Source organism: Culex quinquefasciatus, chromosome 1, assembly GCF_015732765.1.
Source record: "Culex quinquefasciatus strain JHB chromosome 1, VPISU_Cqui_1.0_pri_paternal, whole genome shotgun sequence".
Taxonomy (NCBI): Eukaryota; Metazoa; Arthropoda; class Insecta; order Diptera; family Culicidae; genus Culex; species Culex quinquefasciatus.
The window spans coordinates 116,009,317-116,026,504 of record NC_051861.1 but is presented as its reverse complement, the minus strand read 5'-3'; the positions used below and the strand labels follow the sequence as shown (position 1 = coordinate 116,026,504).

Sequence of the window (17,188 nt, the reverse complement as noted above, 5' to 3'; positions counted from 1 at the left end):
CATAAAATTACACAACTTTGCCGAAGATAGCAAAATGTTTTGAGCCTTTATTGAGGAGTTATAACCATTTTTAAGTGATTTTGAGCCTATTTTCAAGTTGCTATGTTTTCAAAATGGCGCATTTTGGCGCAAAACCCAACAATGCACCTGAAAGTACACACTTTCAACTACATTTCCTGAAAATATCTCCGTGTCTATCGGTGTCTATTTTTAGATATCTCAATTTGAATTTGACGGTTTTTAATCAATTTATTTATAATTTTTAAGCAAAATCTTATTGAAAACGTGGTAATAATCGGTAAATTGAAGGGTAAATTGATCGGTTTTTATGGAAAATACATTGTCTATGCTTAAAATTATGACACACATTCTAAAATTATGAATAAAAACTTGTTTAGCCCAAAAATAATGCAAGTTAAAATTTTTAAAAATTGTTCGTATTTAAAATTGAATATTTCTTTTTATATTTGGTCACTTTAGAAAGGTTGTCGTTTTTTTCAATAGATAATGTATTTTCCATAAAAATCGATCAATTTACCCTTCAATTTACCGATTATTACCACGTTTTCAATAAGATTTTGCTTAAAAATTATAAATAAATTGATTAAAAACCGTCAAATTCACATTAAGATATCTAAAAATAGACACCGATAGACACGGAGATATTTTCAGGAAATGTAGTTGAAAGTGTGTACTTTCAGGTGCATTGTTGGGTTTTGCGCCAAAATGCGCCATTTTGAAAACATAGCAACTTGAAAATAGGCTCAAAATCACTTAAAAATGGTTATAACTCCTCAATAAAGGCTCAAAACATTTTGCTATCTTCGGCAAAGTTGTGTAATTTTATGTTATAAACAACTCTTCAGAACATAGTAGGCCGCTAAAATGCAAACATTTTGAGTTATCACCAAAAAAGTGCTTTTTTGGACCTTTTTTGCAAAAATGGCGTATATCTCGAGTAGATTAAGAGCTACAAATTTGGCGCCTTCAACAAACTTTCATGAAATTTTCTCCTCTACAACTTTGCCGAAGACACCAAAGCCCTACAACGTCATCCAACAAAGTTAGTTTTTGGTTGACACCCTGGAAGGTCGTCACCCAGTATGTCAATAACTTCAAAAGATAGCCCTTATAAAGTACAACAACTCTTCCGAAGACACCGTTTGGCTAGGACGTCAAATAAAGGAGTTATCAATTTATTCCACTTAATTTTGCCATTCCGAACACTGTGCAATGTTCAAAAGAGCAAAATATTGAGAATTTTCTCAACTTTTCGAAACTATTTTTTCAAAAGTGGGCAAACATGGGCACTAATTAAAAAAAGAAAAGATGTGACTATTTTCAAAAAAGTTACATGAAAATGGCTATAACTTGAAAACGGTGCACTTTTTCAAAATTTCACTGAACCTAGGGGTCGGACAACTCCGTCAATAGGCTAACAATAGTTGGTTAACATATTTATATTTCGTCAATATATTAACGCGACCTTACCTTGTATTATGGAACCTTGATCCAAGAACGTTGTCAGGTTCAAATGTCAAATAAACGTAAACACAACACAAGCACCAGACACAGGAAGTGATTTATTTTCTTCCACCTGAATCTACGGCAATTTTTACCATCCGCGGTGCTCGAGAACAACCTGGAATGTTCCAGCGGTGCTGATTTGCCGTAAAGGATTTTGATGCCCTGGAGCCGGGAGATCATGGAGGTTCATCACTAGAAGAACCACAAAGTCTACGTCACGAATCTGCACCTCTGTAACGAACATTATCCAACTGGACGGTGCCATCAAGTTCTACCGCGGTGGCAACATCAACCACTCAATCTTCCGGAAAGACTTCTCGCTCGCGACCAGTCGGATTCGTTGGCCATGCTGAAGAATGGCCTCGAGCGGGACTTGCATGGGCTGGAGATTATCAAGAAGTAGACGAAGGCCGCCGCCGTGGCCGTCGAGGGTTTGAGTTGGGCTACAAGAAGACGAAATCTCTTTTGTTATTGCCTGCCCAAACCAGGACCCGCTGGAGGCAACCACTATTCGGAACCGACATGGTGGCCCAACTTCGCCGATTCCATCTGGGACGTTGGCAACTTGAAAGATGTCTCCGAGCGGTTCATGTTTTGGAGCGTGGAAATGCAATCATTTGGTTTAAAATGTTATTGTACTATAAGAGTCGGCATGAAATCCAGAAATATAGTGTTCGTTTTGGAAGTAAAATTAATTAAAATGATTGCGGCGATTTTGAGGATAATTTGGATTTTTACTTTGCACGGAACTGGGCATGAACGGAAACATGGGCCGGTACAAGTCATGTCGCTTCTTTCCACCTTCAAGGCGAAGCCTTGCCAATCCTGTGCACTGGCCGGGAGACATAACATCCTGCTCCTGCTATGGACCTTCCTCCTGCTGTGGACGTTCTCTTGCGTGACCCTGTACGGACCGTTCTGCAGTCCGTGCGAAAAGGAAACGAGCCGCGATCCGCTAAGCCAGTGCATTCTGGCCGTCAGCTGCGCGTGTTCCGGCACGCCAAGTTCGCACAGACGCGGAAGAGGAGAAAGTTGAGCTTGAGTGGTTATGGTGAAGGACACCGGACCGGAGATCCAACCGAGGAACCCGTTAAAATCCTGCCTCCTCCTTTGCAAGCTGTACCGGAGGTGCTCCTTTTGCTTGCTGCTCTGAAACTTTCTCCCGTTTTAACTCCGTTTAACTCGGTCTTAAGAGCAGATGCGGTAGGTACAAGCTCTCTCTTCCGATGGCCGGATTAGACTCAATTTTGGAATAAGGAGGTCTTATTTCCAATAAATTTAGAATGTTGCCACAGATTTCTCGAAAACGGCAAAAAATTTCTGTTGTCAAAATGCGGTTGTTATTTTTATCTGTCATCTGTCAAACCAAGGTGTCCAAATGCAGGTCGAAACGTTTTTCGTCAATGTATTGACCAATAGATCAATAACAACGTCAATATATCGACGAATAGTTAAAATTTTTACTTTGTCCAACCCCTAGCACTGAACCAACATTTCGATTTTTTTTTAAATCAGTATTGATTCAAAAATGTCTAACTCTGTCAAAGATTTTTTGCACATTCTGGAAATTTTTGAAAAGTTGGCATTTGATGTCCCCTAAAACATATCAGAAAATAAAAAAAATAATGTTTTTTGCAAATCATGTTTAAGTGAGAAAAAGTGAAATTAAAAATCACCAAACTCTGTTTACCGTGTATCAATTTTTTTCAGAGTAGTCCTTATCCATACCTACAACTTTGCCGAAGACAAAAAATCGATCAAAAATTTTTTTTCAAAAGATACAGATTTTTGAATTTTCATGCATCACTTTTGGACAGCTGTCAAATTTGTATGGAAAATTATATGGCTAATGATGCAAAATTGCTTCTTTTGGCATACAGAAGGCACCAAAAAAGTTTCGGCTGGATTAAAAAATACAAAAAAAAAATCGAATGACCGAAATCTCAGAGAATTGCTCATTGGTCAAATTTAACAGCTCAGTCAATTCGTGTCACATAGTTCTTAACATTTTCTGAATTTATCGTTGTATGAAAACATTGTTGTCAATAATTGTCAATTTTGGCAGCTCAAAGGGAGTGTTCTTTTATAACGTAACGCAACAATTTGGATTTTTGGCCCACCGTTTCCCCCCTAACAAAATTTCGTAATAAACGTAATAAAAGAACGCTCCCATATCGGTTCGACGTCTGTCACAACTTAGAAATATTTCACTCACTATCCAAAAACTGCCGAAAATTTGAAAAAAATGCTGGTATTTGTTTACATTCATTGATAAAATCTTCAATGCAACACGTACTGTACACGCACATACAAAATCACTCAGTTTTCGTCAAAACTGAACCTACTCAGAAATGAGTAAAGGGGGCATCTGTCAGATTTGAGTGAATTTCACTCAGAATTCCACGAAAACTGAGTGATATTCACCCAGACCTGAGTGACATTCAGTCAAATTTGACAGATGGCCCCTTTACTCATTTCTGAGTAGGTTCGGTTTTGACGAAAACTGAGTGATTTTCAACGTGCGCGTGTACGTTAACTATCAAATTCTTGAGATGAGTCACAATCAATCAGAGTCAGAACTCAACAAAAGCTGAAGAAAGGATTAAATCACTTTTAGATCTCACTAAAAATCGTGCACTTGCTCGGCGCCGACCTCGTCAATCCTTTGCGTGTGCCATAAATCTTTGCCCGTAAGTGTGACGTCATTTACGGCGACGGGTTGTGCACATTACATTTTTGGACATTATTGTCCGCACACTTGTCCGCGGAGCGGAGGCACGTGGCCCGTTGTCGAAATTGATTCCAGCCCGCTGATAACGCCGGATCGTGGCGCAAAATGGCAAACTTTAAGCTTAAAACTGATGTTTTTGTTGTTTTGCGTTCAAAATCTGTTCAGGGACGCCATTGACTTCTACAGGTCATGATTTATAGGCATAATATTTGAACCGCTTGAATATACTTTCGATCCAACTATTCATTACTAACTATTCTTTCTTTGACTATTAGATGAAATGTTTCATCAGTCAACATTTTCATATGTGATCGATGTCCAACCGTTATGTACTGTCAAAATTGTCGGGTAAAATAAACAATCGTCACAGTCGATTCACGTCAAACGTTTGATCGACATGATTTGTCAGTCATTGAAATATTTCAAATGATCGTAATGCATATTTTGAAAATACGCATCTTAAGCAAATTTCAAATCAAATGCAATAAATGAAATTAGGTCGAATTTTTGCAATAATTATGAAAACAAAAAACTTTAATCTCAGAGTTCCCCACGTCACCCAGGAAGAATTAGCGACCGCCTCGAGCAACCTGCATAAATTATGGTTTCGAGGATTTTCCCCAATATGGCTAAAAAGACCCCGACCATGCTCGTCTCTTGGGATCGACACCGTTCCACTTGCCAGTCCGAATCTCCTTCGGCTTTGGCGGGTTCTCCCCCTCCGTATGACCCGATTTGGAAACTAGCTTCTGCTTCTGATCTGTTTCTTATCCACGTTTAGCTGACGTGATGCAGAAATTACGATATGGCCAGCACGAGTCAAGGATACGTTGGCATGCATCGTGGTCATCGGTCCCCATCAGGGACGATCAATCCTTCGGAACCGGCGCGAAGGATCGCGCGCAAAACTTCAAAGAAGGAATATTTGCGCAGGAGATGGCGCTTCGGTTTTGTTTCTTTTTGCAGTGTCAATTTATGAGTGATGGAAGTAATAAATGATGTTGCGGCTTCTTTTATGTGTTGCATGTTGATTTTGCTGCGTGATAAACTTTAAATTTTTTGACAGCCATTATAGCAAGAATTATAACTTGTCCAGTGTCAAAAATAATTACCTTCATTGAATACCACATTGCATACCCTTTTTTTATTTTTATTTTAAAGCCTAATATAAAAAATAAACAATAAAAACAGACAAAAGCAGCCTTCCCACACGTTATTTGCCCAAATTAACACCTTTCTTATTTAGCCAAAACAAATCGAAAGCGTTAAAAGTCAACTCCACCAGTTGATTAACCCCTTGCAAAAATGTAAACATGCGCGCTCGTCAACACATTACTGGCATATTTACACGTGTGCTCAACAGTTTAGGCCCCTCAGATAATAAGTCCCCCTTGGGCGGCAATAAACTAGCGGTTGGTGTCAGTCAGTCCGTTTAATTAGCATCGCAGATTAACATGTGCCGAGATTAGTACCCTCCTCCCCTCATCGCCATCCCCCGTTGAACTGACAGCTAATCGTTGCGTAGGTGGCGACACACCCCGACGGAAGTGCAAACTAGTCATTGGAAGATTTATTAATTGGAATGGTAATGTGGTGCATCTTAAAATTAACTTTGTTTTTATTTTTATTTAGAATTGAAAAATCAACAAAGTCACCTGTCAGCCAAACGTAAACAAAAAGGGAGGTCATCTAATGACAGCTGATGCACGTATATGGCGATCCGGCAGGGCCTACTAATCCACTTGCAAATTAGATCAAATTGCTGCAGCACACAACAATAAAAAGCAACCGGTTTTTGCAAAAAGTGCCGCCACCGCTTGCTGCACCACCAGACAATTGCATCATCAACATTGTCGCCATATGTCACAGAGCACTTCCGGCGCAAACGAGTTGGAAAAGTTGCAAGATGCAACCACACGAACGGGTCTGCTGCAGCAGCAAAATTGCAATTAATAGGCCCCGTTTTTGAGCCCCGCGTGTACTTGACAATAAACAAGCCAGACACCTTGACAGGTGATGGGGGAGGGGTATGTGGTGGACGTGCTCTAATAAATCTCGGCGGCTAAAAGTGACAGTTGTTGTGTGTTGCACAAATCTGTCAATTAAACATTTGAAGAAGTAATGGCATTGGCACGCCCCTCGGCTTGCGGGACGTGGGATGTCACTTTGACAGTTTAGGCGTATTGCTAAACTGATCATTTTGGTGGATGTTTTGAAACATTTCATCGGCTTTTTGTTGTCAAATGTCATCCTGATGCTAAATGGTCATTAAATAAAACGATATACATCTCTAATAAATTCTAATAGACATTTAAATTGCGGAACTGTCCAGAATCGATCAGCAATTACATTCGTCAGCAAAATATGACAACTGGTAGGATAATTAAAAGGCGTGAACCGACTGTTTTCTCGTATGCAAATTATTTAGCCCCCGTAAAACAAGGCAAGAAATGTATTAAAGAATTTTCTTACACTTAGAAGAAAGTTTTACAAGGGAAAACTAAAAAAGAACAATTTTTCAAGATTTTGTTAATATTTAAAATTCATAAACAACACAATTTAAGTCACAATTCAGACGAAACTGTGACCATATGGTCACTCGTCCGGCCCCAAATAAGTACTAAGTGGCGGCAAGATTGCAAATATAGAATCGCCCGAGGGGACCATCCCGGGCTGTCATTACCAGCCAGCCCGCGGAAGCACTAATTAAGCTTCGACCAAACGCAGCCAATAACGTGAAACGGCAAAAAAAAACAACAACATGCAGCAGCAGTGTCGATTGGAAATGGATTATGATCCAGTGAGCGAGAGAGACGTTAAGAAAGACAAACAGACGCGATGTGGAATCGACGCTTCTTGATGAAATATTTCATCCGTTAATTTTGACAGCCAAAGCGTGAAATATTTCGAAAAATCCTTAAAAAAAATAATTTAGCGATGCGATTCAAATATCGAATCGCCATCTATAGCAACAAAGTCAAATCGCGTCAAAAATTTCGAGCAAAACATTGTAAATGGGCCAATGCCGAAGTGTAAACAAAGAGCCTGTCCTGCTCACGTCAGTTGATGTTTACATTAGGAACAAGCAGGCTAGACTCTTTGTTTACACTTCGTCATTGACCCAGTTGTATTGTTTTGCTAAATTTGATCAGCTTGCCAAAGTTGTCTGATGAAACATTTCACTGATCATTCATCAACCGTTGGAAATAAGAAAGCGTCTGAAATCTTAAGGAGCTATTGACTATGGCAAACAAACTCGCACTTTTTTGTGTTTGACAGTTTGCCAAACTCGCAAACAATGCCAAATGTATGCAGGTTGACGTTTCTGGTAACAAATGCAGGCAAACAAACAGAGCAGGCAGGTTTGTTTGTTTGTTTGTTTGTCGTAGTCTAATACTTCCTTTACTTACAACTTTGGTGGATTTTTGAAACATTTCATCGACAAATTTAGCGACTCATGTTAGGCTGACATTTGGCAAAGAAGAGAAAACTAATCGATGAAACTTTTCAAAACTATTTTTGTAAGCAAACTAAAACAAACTAGTAAATTGAAATATCAACACAGCCGTGAGCAAATTTTGAACTAATTTGACTAGTTGTGACTTCAGTGTAGTCGTCCATTTGTCTGTGTAGAGCGAGCGAGCTCGTGTGGGAGAGGAAGTTCCCATTACCGAGCTGACCACAGTTCAGTGTGGGTTTTAAAGTTTGCCAATTTGTTGTTTTTTTTTTTTTGTTGTTTTTGTTTTTTTTTGTGGAAACATCCTATTTTGGGCCCCACTATCTTTTGTTTATGGAGACAGCAATTTAAAAGCATGTCTTCATCGCGTGATGAGTGGCTGGCGGCGAATAAAAATATTTATGTGAAAACTTGTTTAAACAGGTCTCCTTAAATTGATTTATGTAACTCGTTAAAAATTCAAAATCAGAAATCTGACTAAATTTGTGCAAACAAGGTTGACATAACCAAAAATCAGCTCGATGTTGGACAAACTGAAATCTGACCTTTGCAACTGGGAGTCACTCAAAAGTGACAGCTATTTGTTTACCTCACGAAACGTGCACACTAAAATTTAAAGACCCCTTCTTAGGTTTCAAATACATTTTAAAACTAATAATTCACGGTCAATCAATCCACCTGTTCGTTTTTTTGTTCCTTTCTGCTCCATAAAGTCGGTAGCGACCCCCGCGTAGAGGAGTGAAATTGGTCATTCCGCGTCAGTGCGCAAGGAAAATATTTGTCCAATCGAGAAAATTATAGACCATTCGTTACGGCTAGTTCAATCGAAACCAAAAACCGGACTCGCTAGCTTGTGTATCAAATGAGTAGTACAAACGCGTGAATTAACCCTTATCAAAATTGCCTAATCGAACACGAAAAAAAAATCTGGATTTGTGAATTCCGATTCATGAATTCATGAATAATTGTAACGTTTTTACGATTTTTTTCGTGATTCCATGAACTAAATCGTGAATTTAAATCATGAATTCGTGAACTTTATTCATGACTCAGTAAAATTCACATGCTTTGGTGAATTTTTATTCAACATTTTATGAAGATTTTTTTGTTTCGATTTTTTCAGCTTATTTTCTTCAAAAGACACAATCGATTGTGAAAAAACACGAAAAAAAATAACAGAGAAGAAATGCATTGAGGGTTAATTTTCTCTGACCCGAAATTTATCCAAAATCAAGTTCAACAAGCCCCACGTGGAGCGACCAGGTGGAAAGATTAATTGCTCGGATAAGCCGTGCTTGGAAAGTATTTAGAAGATGTGGTCAAAACAGAAGAAAAACATCGTCGAAATTGAGCCCCTTTTTGGATTTTATTTGTAATTAATATCAATTTGGATGCTCCGTTACGTTCCTGGAGCGCGCTTTTTACGCTCATTACTGGGGATGCCTTGAAATATTTCCCAACGACATTCCAATCGGTGTGAGTCATGGAGTGAAAACAAATGGCTTAACTTTGATTTGAAGAAAAAAGTTGTTTTGATTAGTTTTGGGCGACTTCTAGTAAAGAGTAAAGAGTAAAGAGTAAAGAGTAAAGAGTAAAGAGTAAAGAGTAAAGAGTAAAGAGTAAAGAGTAAAGAGTAAAGAGTAAAGAGTAAAGAGTAAAGAGTAAAGAGTATAGAGTCAAGAGTAAAGAGTATAGAGTAAAGAGTAAAGAGTAAAGAGTAAAGAGTAAAGAGTAAAGAGTAAAGAGTCAAGAGTCAAGAGTCAAGAGTCAAGAGTCAAGAGGCAAGAGTCAAGAGTCAAGAGTCAAGAGTCAAGAGACAAGAGTAAAAATAAGAATAAAGAGTTGAGAATAAAGTAGAGAATTTGGGTCGAAAATTTCCCTGAGCTGGCAACACTGGTATTTCAACTTGCAAAAAAATTTCTGCTATCTTTATGTAAAATCAGTTGACAAATTGCTACCAAATTGGTGACCCAACCCAAACCAAAATTTTCGTCGTGATAAACAACTCCAGAACCCGGCTCGAACAAGTGGCCGATGAAAAATTGCCCATTTTCAGGCAGGCAAGTTACTATTTTTGGCAACACACTAATCTGTTTGGGCAAGTTACAAACTGTAAGTCATGCTGCCGTCATCACTACAGATTGTCGAGGGAGACAGATTGGCCGATGCAAAATAAATCGGCACTGGCAACGTATGTTTTGCGCTTGCAACACTGCCAGTTTTGCTGGGCGTAAAGGGCGGTTGGTGTCCAGCACGTTTGGTGTCCAGAAACATTGGCCAATCTGTTTGCCTTGACAATCTGTAGTCATCACCATTCAATTTAAGAGAACTCATTGCGACGACGCCGCCGCGGTCAGTCGTCCACCCTCTCTCTTTCCCATAACCCAACCCAACGGCTTAATAACCGAAATGCCCATTTTTGACCATCATCCGCACTGTGTGTGTCGTCTGTCACTCCCTTCGCCGGTCGACACTAAATAAATAAAGACCGACCAACCAGAGAGGAGGAGGAGGAGGGGTTGTACCCATTGACCATAAGTCGCGTTGAGGTCTGATATTTGTTTATGAATGTTTCAATAAATCTTCTCCTTAAAAACTTGTGCGCGAGTTCTCTTTGCTGCCACGGGATGAATAATGTATGAATCTTTTAAAGAAGAAAAAAAAGAGGTACGCATCGGTGGCCTCCACCGCCGACAGATGTCGCCGTTTCAAATATGGTCATCCGCGCGAATGACATCTCGGCAATTGCATAATACACGGCGCGCGCGCGCGCAAATTGTTGTTGATCCTGTCCGCGGAGGGCTTGCGAACTGTCACCAATAGATCTCGCCGAGATCTTGCCCAGATCTCGCCGGTCTAGACGGCGGCGTCATTCGGATTATCGCACCTTCAACGTGCGCAGCTGTCAACGTGCATTACCGATCTAGTAGGCTCCGACGACGCACACGGGATGAATCACCCCAGAGTGGCTCGGCCCACTAGATGGCGCTATTCAAATGTCAAACGTCGGCGCATGATGGAAGAGTGCCACATCTTTATCTTTCCCCTCTTGAGACAAGTTGTCATAGCCAACTGCTTCTAATCCAACGCACGATTCGACACGACAAATTGATGATCATGATCGCGGATGACTCACCTGAGAGAGAGAGAGAAAAAGAGTCAATTTTACCTTTTAAGGGACCCCCAACCAATCAAATCAAACGAGCTTTTCTTTCTTCTTTATCGGTGGGAGCGCTATTAAAGTGAGTTCAGGAACAGGTTCCCGAATTAAGATCATTTTTCACGGCTCCCACTCGGGGTCTCGGGGGAGAAAAATGTCCCCTCATTTGGGTGAGGTGCTACCTGCGGAGATTAATCCAAATGCATCGCGTCGTTTTGGGTGGTTTCGGTGGGATTGAATGATGAACGGGTATTAATGGCGCTTTTGAGACGTTATTTATTGGCTTGACTAATTTGAAGCGTGAACTGTGAAATTTGATTGGAGCAGGTAAAATTTGGATTCTTTCTTAATTTTTGATTCTTAGAAATTTTATGATTTGACAGAAACGTTAGGCCATTTAGCATAATTAAAGCTAAAAAAAATGTAAATGAGCCAATGCTGACGATTTGCCACTCTCATTTTGTATACATGATTTGTTTAACGTATTTCTTTTCTTTTCCAAAACCTTGTACAGAAATGTGTTTTTTCGAAAATAAAAAAAAATCAATAAGGGAGCGTTCTATTATAACGTAACGCAAAAAAAGATTTTTTGACCCCTTGTAGAAAAATTCTATACAAATTTCAAAATTTTTTATGGAGCGTAACATGGCCTTCACTTTGTCAAAAAATTAAAATATTTGTTTTTTTCGAGCATAAAAGTGCACTTAACCTCAATTTTCTCTAAAACTTAACCCTGAATTGCTACGTTCAAAAGACTGTTTTTTGAAGGTTTGCTTAGATGCTTTCTCTAAATTTGGTCGTAGAAGGCGTAGATTGCGAGATAAAATGTTGGTATCTTGGCCAAAGTTGCACGGATTGGCAAGTCCAAAAACTTTCTAAAAGAAAAAAAACTCAAAAATATTTATGAAAAATAAAATCTAAATCACCCTAATCGTCAACCACCTTAATTTTCAACCAAACCAAAAGTTGCCCCTTTCTATTTGCAACAACTATTCAGAAGACACCAAAGCTCCAAAAATTCAACATTTCTAGGAAAAACCATTTTCGACTAAATTTTCCGATCTGGATCAAAATTAGGGTGGTTCACGATTAGGGTGATTTTGAAAATCTAACTTATCAGGAATATTTTTGAGATTTTTTCGTCTTTTAAGCAACTTTATCGAAGACACCAAAATTGTATTATGAAATCATCTGAGCAAACCTTCAAAAATCAGTTTTTTGAACGTAGCAATTCAGGGTTAAATTTTAGAGAAAGTGTTGTTCGGAGCACTTTTAGCGCTCTAAAAAATGAACATTTTTATTTTCTGGCATGTCAATTTGGACTTAAAGGTCAAAAGTTACAGCCATTTTAAGGTAAAAAAGATGCAAATTTCAAACTCAAATTAGCACTATAAACACTGAAAAAATCCCAGGGGTATTTTACTTTGAACTCGAGATACACAGTAAAAAATAATGTAAATTTGGAAGCTGTAATTTTGGAAGGTTGAATATTACCTCTTTTATGATGTAATTTTACCTCAATTTAGACTGAAAAAGTGACATTACACCAGAAAAGTGGTAAAATTACACATTTCCAGAGGTAAAATTACACCTTTTTTCTGACATAAAAGATGTACCCTTCCCAGATGTAAAAATACCATGATTTTTTTTTCTGTGTATCTTCATTTTAAAATTTCTAATTTTCAAAGGAAAAGTGTATGAGATTACCCTAACGAAATACGAATATTGTCTAACTATCCAGCTTTTTAAGCGAAAATGGCGTTCGAATGGCGAACGCCCGAAATGTCAAAATCGCGCAGTGGTACCAACATTGCGAAAAAAGTGTGCCAAGGCATGACAGCCACATTTGTTGTCTAATGTTGGTGCTACTGCGCGATTTTGACATATCGGACTTTCAACATTCGAACGCCATCTTCGCTTAAAAACCTGGATATGTTTTTCCATGTAATTTTGCCCGCTGAATCTGAATCTGCCCTCAGAATTTAGCCAAATTGTCAAAAAAACGATTTTTGGTCATATTTAAGGTTTTCTACGTAAAATTAAAATTTTTTGACAAATTTTTGAAGCTTTGCTCAGATGCTTTCTCTAAATTTGGTCGTAGAAGGCGAAGATTGCGTGATAAAATTGTTGTGTCTTCGAAAAAGTTGCTTGGGTTAGCAAGCCCAACAACTTGTTAGAAGACGAAAAATTCCCAAAAAAAATCCTGAAAAGTTAGATTTTCAAAATCACCTTAATCGTGAACCACCCTTATTTTGAACCAAACCAAAAGTTGCTCTTTTCCATTTGCAACAACTCTTCTGAAGACACCCACACCAAACCGTCATTACTGAATTCAGTTAAATTTACTGAAATCTGCATTACTGAAATTTTCGGTAAAAGAAAACTTGCTGAACTTTTCAGTTAACTTTGACAGCTCCATACAAATTTTAACTGAAGTTCAGCGAAAAACTAACTGAAAATTTCAGTAGTGCAGTTTTCAGTAAATATTAACTGAAAACGAACATTCAAAATTTGGTGTGCAAAGCTCCAAAACGTCACAATTTTTCGGAAAATCAATTTTCCACTTAATTTTGCGATCTGGACCACTGTGCAGTGTTGCCAGATCTTCAACTTTTTGGACTCGTTTGAAAGGTATTTTAAATACCTATCCAACGATAGGACAGATTATTAATCCAGACAAATTTTTCCATATAAATATGTGTGATTCGGCTTCAAAAAAGTACATAAATACCACTTAAGTGGTCATAACTTGACATTAGAAAATGGTGGGTTGTTTGGGTGAAACTTAGAAAACTGATGTTTCCTGTTTTTAAACCTTTGCATGGCAATACCTCAGCAACTAAGGGTCGTATCAACAAAGTTCGAAAATGCAAAATATAGAGAAATTTTTAAATAATTAAAAATATTTTTTTCAAAAGTGGGCAAACATGCGCACTAATTTAAAAAATGAATAACTGCAACTATTTTCAAAAAAGTTACCTAAAAATGGCTATAACTTGAAAACTGTGTACTGTGTACTGTGTGTAATTTCACTAATGTACTTTTCGATTGCAAATTCGATTTTACATCGAAAAATGCAGTTGACCAATATTTCGATTTTTTTTTAAATTAGAATCATAACTCGGTCAAAGATTTTTTTGCACAACCTGGAAATTTCTGAAAAGTTGGCATTTGATGTCCACTAAAACATATCAGAAAATAAAAAAAATATAAATAGTGTTTTTGGCAAATCAAGTTTTAGTGACAAAAATTGAAACTAAAAATCGCAAAAAAATTAACCGTGTTTTTTTTATTCAATGTAGTCCTTGTCCATACCTACAACTTTGCCGAAGACACCAAATGGATAAAAAAAAATCCTTCAAAAGATACAGATTTTTGAATTTTCATGTATCATTTTTGTATAGACAGCTGCCAAATTTGTATGGAAAATGATATGGACAAACTAATGATGCAAAATGGCTTCTTTGGGCATACCGAAGGCACCACAGAAGTTTCAGACGGATAGAAAAATACAAAAATTAAAGAAACTATACCGATTTCGTAGAGAACTGTTTAGCAAAAGTTTTTTGTCAGGCGACTTCTAGCTAGTTTTTTTGACTGACCGCCCGATATGTCAGCCAACTTACTTCGCAGGGCTGTGACAGCTCGTGCTCGATCATTGTTTGCATCATGACACTGTGACGAGAAGTTCGTCATTTTTGGATTAAATTATATTTTTTTTTTCACTAGGCCTAGAAAGCCTTATACGTGAAGGTGGGTCTACGAGCTTTCTGTGAAAAGTTTAGTTTTAGAGCGAGATTATAGCCTTACCACTGTGAGGAAGGCAAAACTAAAACACAATTTTTGTTTAAGCCGTTGCAAATATTTTTTAAAACTTTTTTTTCGAAAATCACGTTCCGCTTTTTTGTGTCACAATAGGGTCCTAAAGCACCATGTAAATTTAATGCAAAAAAAAGTGTTTTCAAGACAACCTTTTTTCGATGGATCAACTATGTCCCCCTTGGAATGAGCTGTCAAGTAGGAACTTTTTTGTCAAGACCGCGAGGTCAATTTTTCAAAATTTATTTAAAAATCAATTTTAAACTCTTTGTGGACCCAATTGGGTACTAAAGCCCTATATAAATTTTTATGTACAACGGTAAAAAACACGATTAAAAACCATTTCTGATCACTTTTTTTTCATTTTAATGCACTGTCACTTTGACAAGCTGAGTAATGCAAAAAATTTTTTGACAAGACAACATTTTTTCGATGGGTCAACTATGGTCCCCTTGGAACGAGCTGTCAAGTAGGAGCTTTTCTGTCAAGAAGGACCGCGAGGTTAATTTTTCAAAATTGATTTAAAAATCTATTTTAAACTCTTTGTGGTCGTACAAAGGGTCATTGTACTCAGAAAAATAAGCTTTATCGCTGTAAACAATAATATCAGCAATCTAAGCTTCATTTTAGGACCCAATTGAATGAAACTTGTATTTGCTCGATAACTCGTTCCTTTTTCTTAAAAAAATTCTTTCATAATAAAAATTTTCCTTTTAATAAGTTATTTATTGTTACGATTTATTTTCTCAAACTGAAAAAATCGTGAAAAATTTACTTACAAATTCCAAACAAACCTTTCCACGTGCTTATCTCCCAAAAAAAGCGTTTTTCGCCAATTCTTAGTCACCTTCACACTGTGGGAAAAGTGTGTACAAGTACCTTCTTCAAATGGACGTCCAACAAAACCACCAAACCGAAAACAATAACAACAACAACAAAAATCGCAAATGTTTTATCATTCATGGCCTGCCACAGCACAACAACAGAACATTGTGGCCTAAGAGTGCGGCACATCCAGCCAAGGTCCATCCATTTTTACGACGTTTTGTTTAGTCTTGGAAGATTTGGGTGTACTTTAACGGGGTGTGAAGGTGCGTACTTAGGGTATTTATTTCTTTTTTCGTGCGAAAATCAAACAGCTGTCACTTTGACAAGCTTCGCTTGCCCAACATCGAGGTAATATTTTGCTTTGTCGGTCCTACAAGTAAATTTTAGGCAGATTTCTTATGGGGTGTTGCGTAGTAGTTTTTTCGTTTAAAAAGCCTTATTTGTGTTTGAAATAAAACAGAATTAGATCGTACTTACGTAATCGGGGACCTCGCAGTCAACTTAGAACAGATATTCCACTCAAAAGCATCGATTGTCCTCATCAACAGCCAATAAAACGCGACGATGATCGTGGCTCGCGTTACCCAATATTCAGTTTGAATTAGAACCACCTGAGTAATCGTCAACAATTTGCCAGTTGAAAGAACACACGACGACGACAGCACAACAAAGGTTGTTCTGATGTTGTTGTTGACACAAACACGTTCGCACAGGTCACAGACACCACAATCACTGGCACGCAGCGAAACCACAGAAAAAAATATAACAGCGCACTCTTTGGTGACTTTTGCCAACTACACACACGCACACACACACTAAACAGGAATCACACACACACACACTGATGGCAACCATGCATGTACAGGATATTATTTTACCAAATGCGAAATGTATCACGTTTAACTTGTTCACTCTGTCACCCTTAGTAGGCCGTTGTTCTTGCTCAACGACTGCTTTGTTTTGAGGTTAAATGTCAGTTTTTAGAATTTTTCACATTTTGCTTGTTTGAAATTAACTTTTTATGGTTTTTAAACTTTTTTTCGAATTTTCACCAATTTTACCAGACAAAAGGGAAAAATCCCACCCCCTCGAAGAGAGGAAGATCCGGCGGCGCGTTCACAGACGATGACAGACGACTTGCGACTGAGGCCGCGGCCCGGCCTTAGACGACTTTGTGGAGTAGTTGCAGGGGGAAAAGAGAGTAGACCCACAACACTGATAGAGGGCCCGCCACCGCCACGAGTGAGAGAATAGAAATGCATCATCCCGCATCAAACAGTTGGTTGTGGGAGCGCGCGATCGACAAGTCGTCGTCGTCGGTCATAGTTGGCGGCGGGAACTTGTTGGGGGACATGAAAGAGAACGTAGAACCTGCGGCAGGTATTGATATCACAGGTGGAAGGAGGAACAAGAAGTCGAGGGGTTTGACTAAAACAAAGCAGGCCTGGTTCGGAACTGTTGTTGTTGTTGTTGTTTGGAAAGGGAAATAATGAGTGAGATAATAAATAAATAAAAATGCAAAAAAACGAGAGACAGACAAAAGTTGCAACACACGGCTCAGTAATTCAAGACGACATCAACGCAACGGTCTGTACCTGGACGCACAGGCAAACAGAGGCATTTTTTGAAGGTTTGCTAGTTTGACGTTTGTCCGCAGCTGCGCCTG

The 17,188-nt window shown here is 38.4% G+C and overlaps 1 protein-coding gene and 1 pseudogene across 1 annotated transcript in view; one reads left to right on the top strand and one right to left on the bottom strand.

Moving 5' to 3' along the window:
- Positions 1–16,674, bottom strand: part of LOC6050116 — a 137,325-nt gene extending 120,651 nt beyond the window's left edge. The window contains exon 1 of the mRNA XM_038260620.1: positions 16,000–16,674. The gene's annotated coding sequence lies outside the window, so the exon portion shown is untranslated. The remainder of the gene's footprint in view (positions 1–15,999) is intronic.
- Positions 1,685–2,096, top strand: LOC119771111 (annotated as a pseudogene).
- Positions 16,675–17,188: the final 514 nt, after the last annotated feature.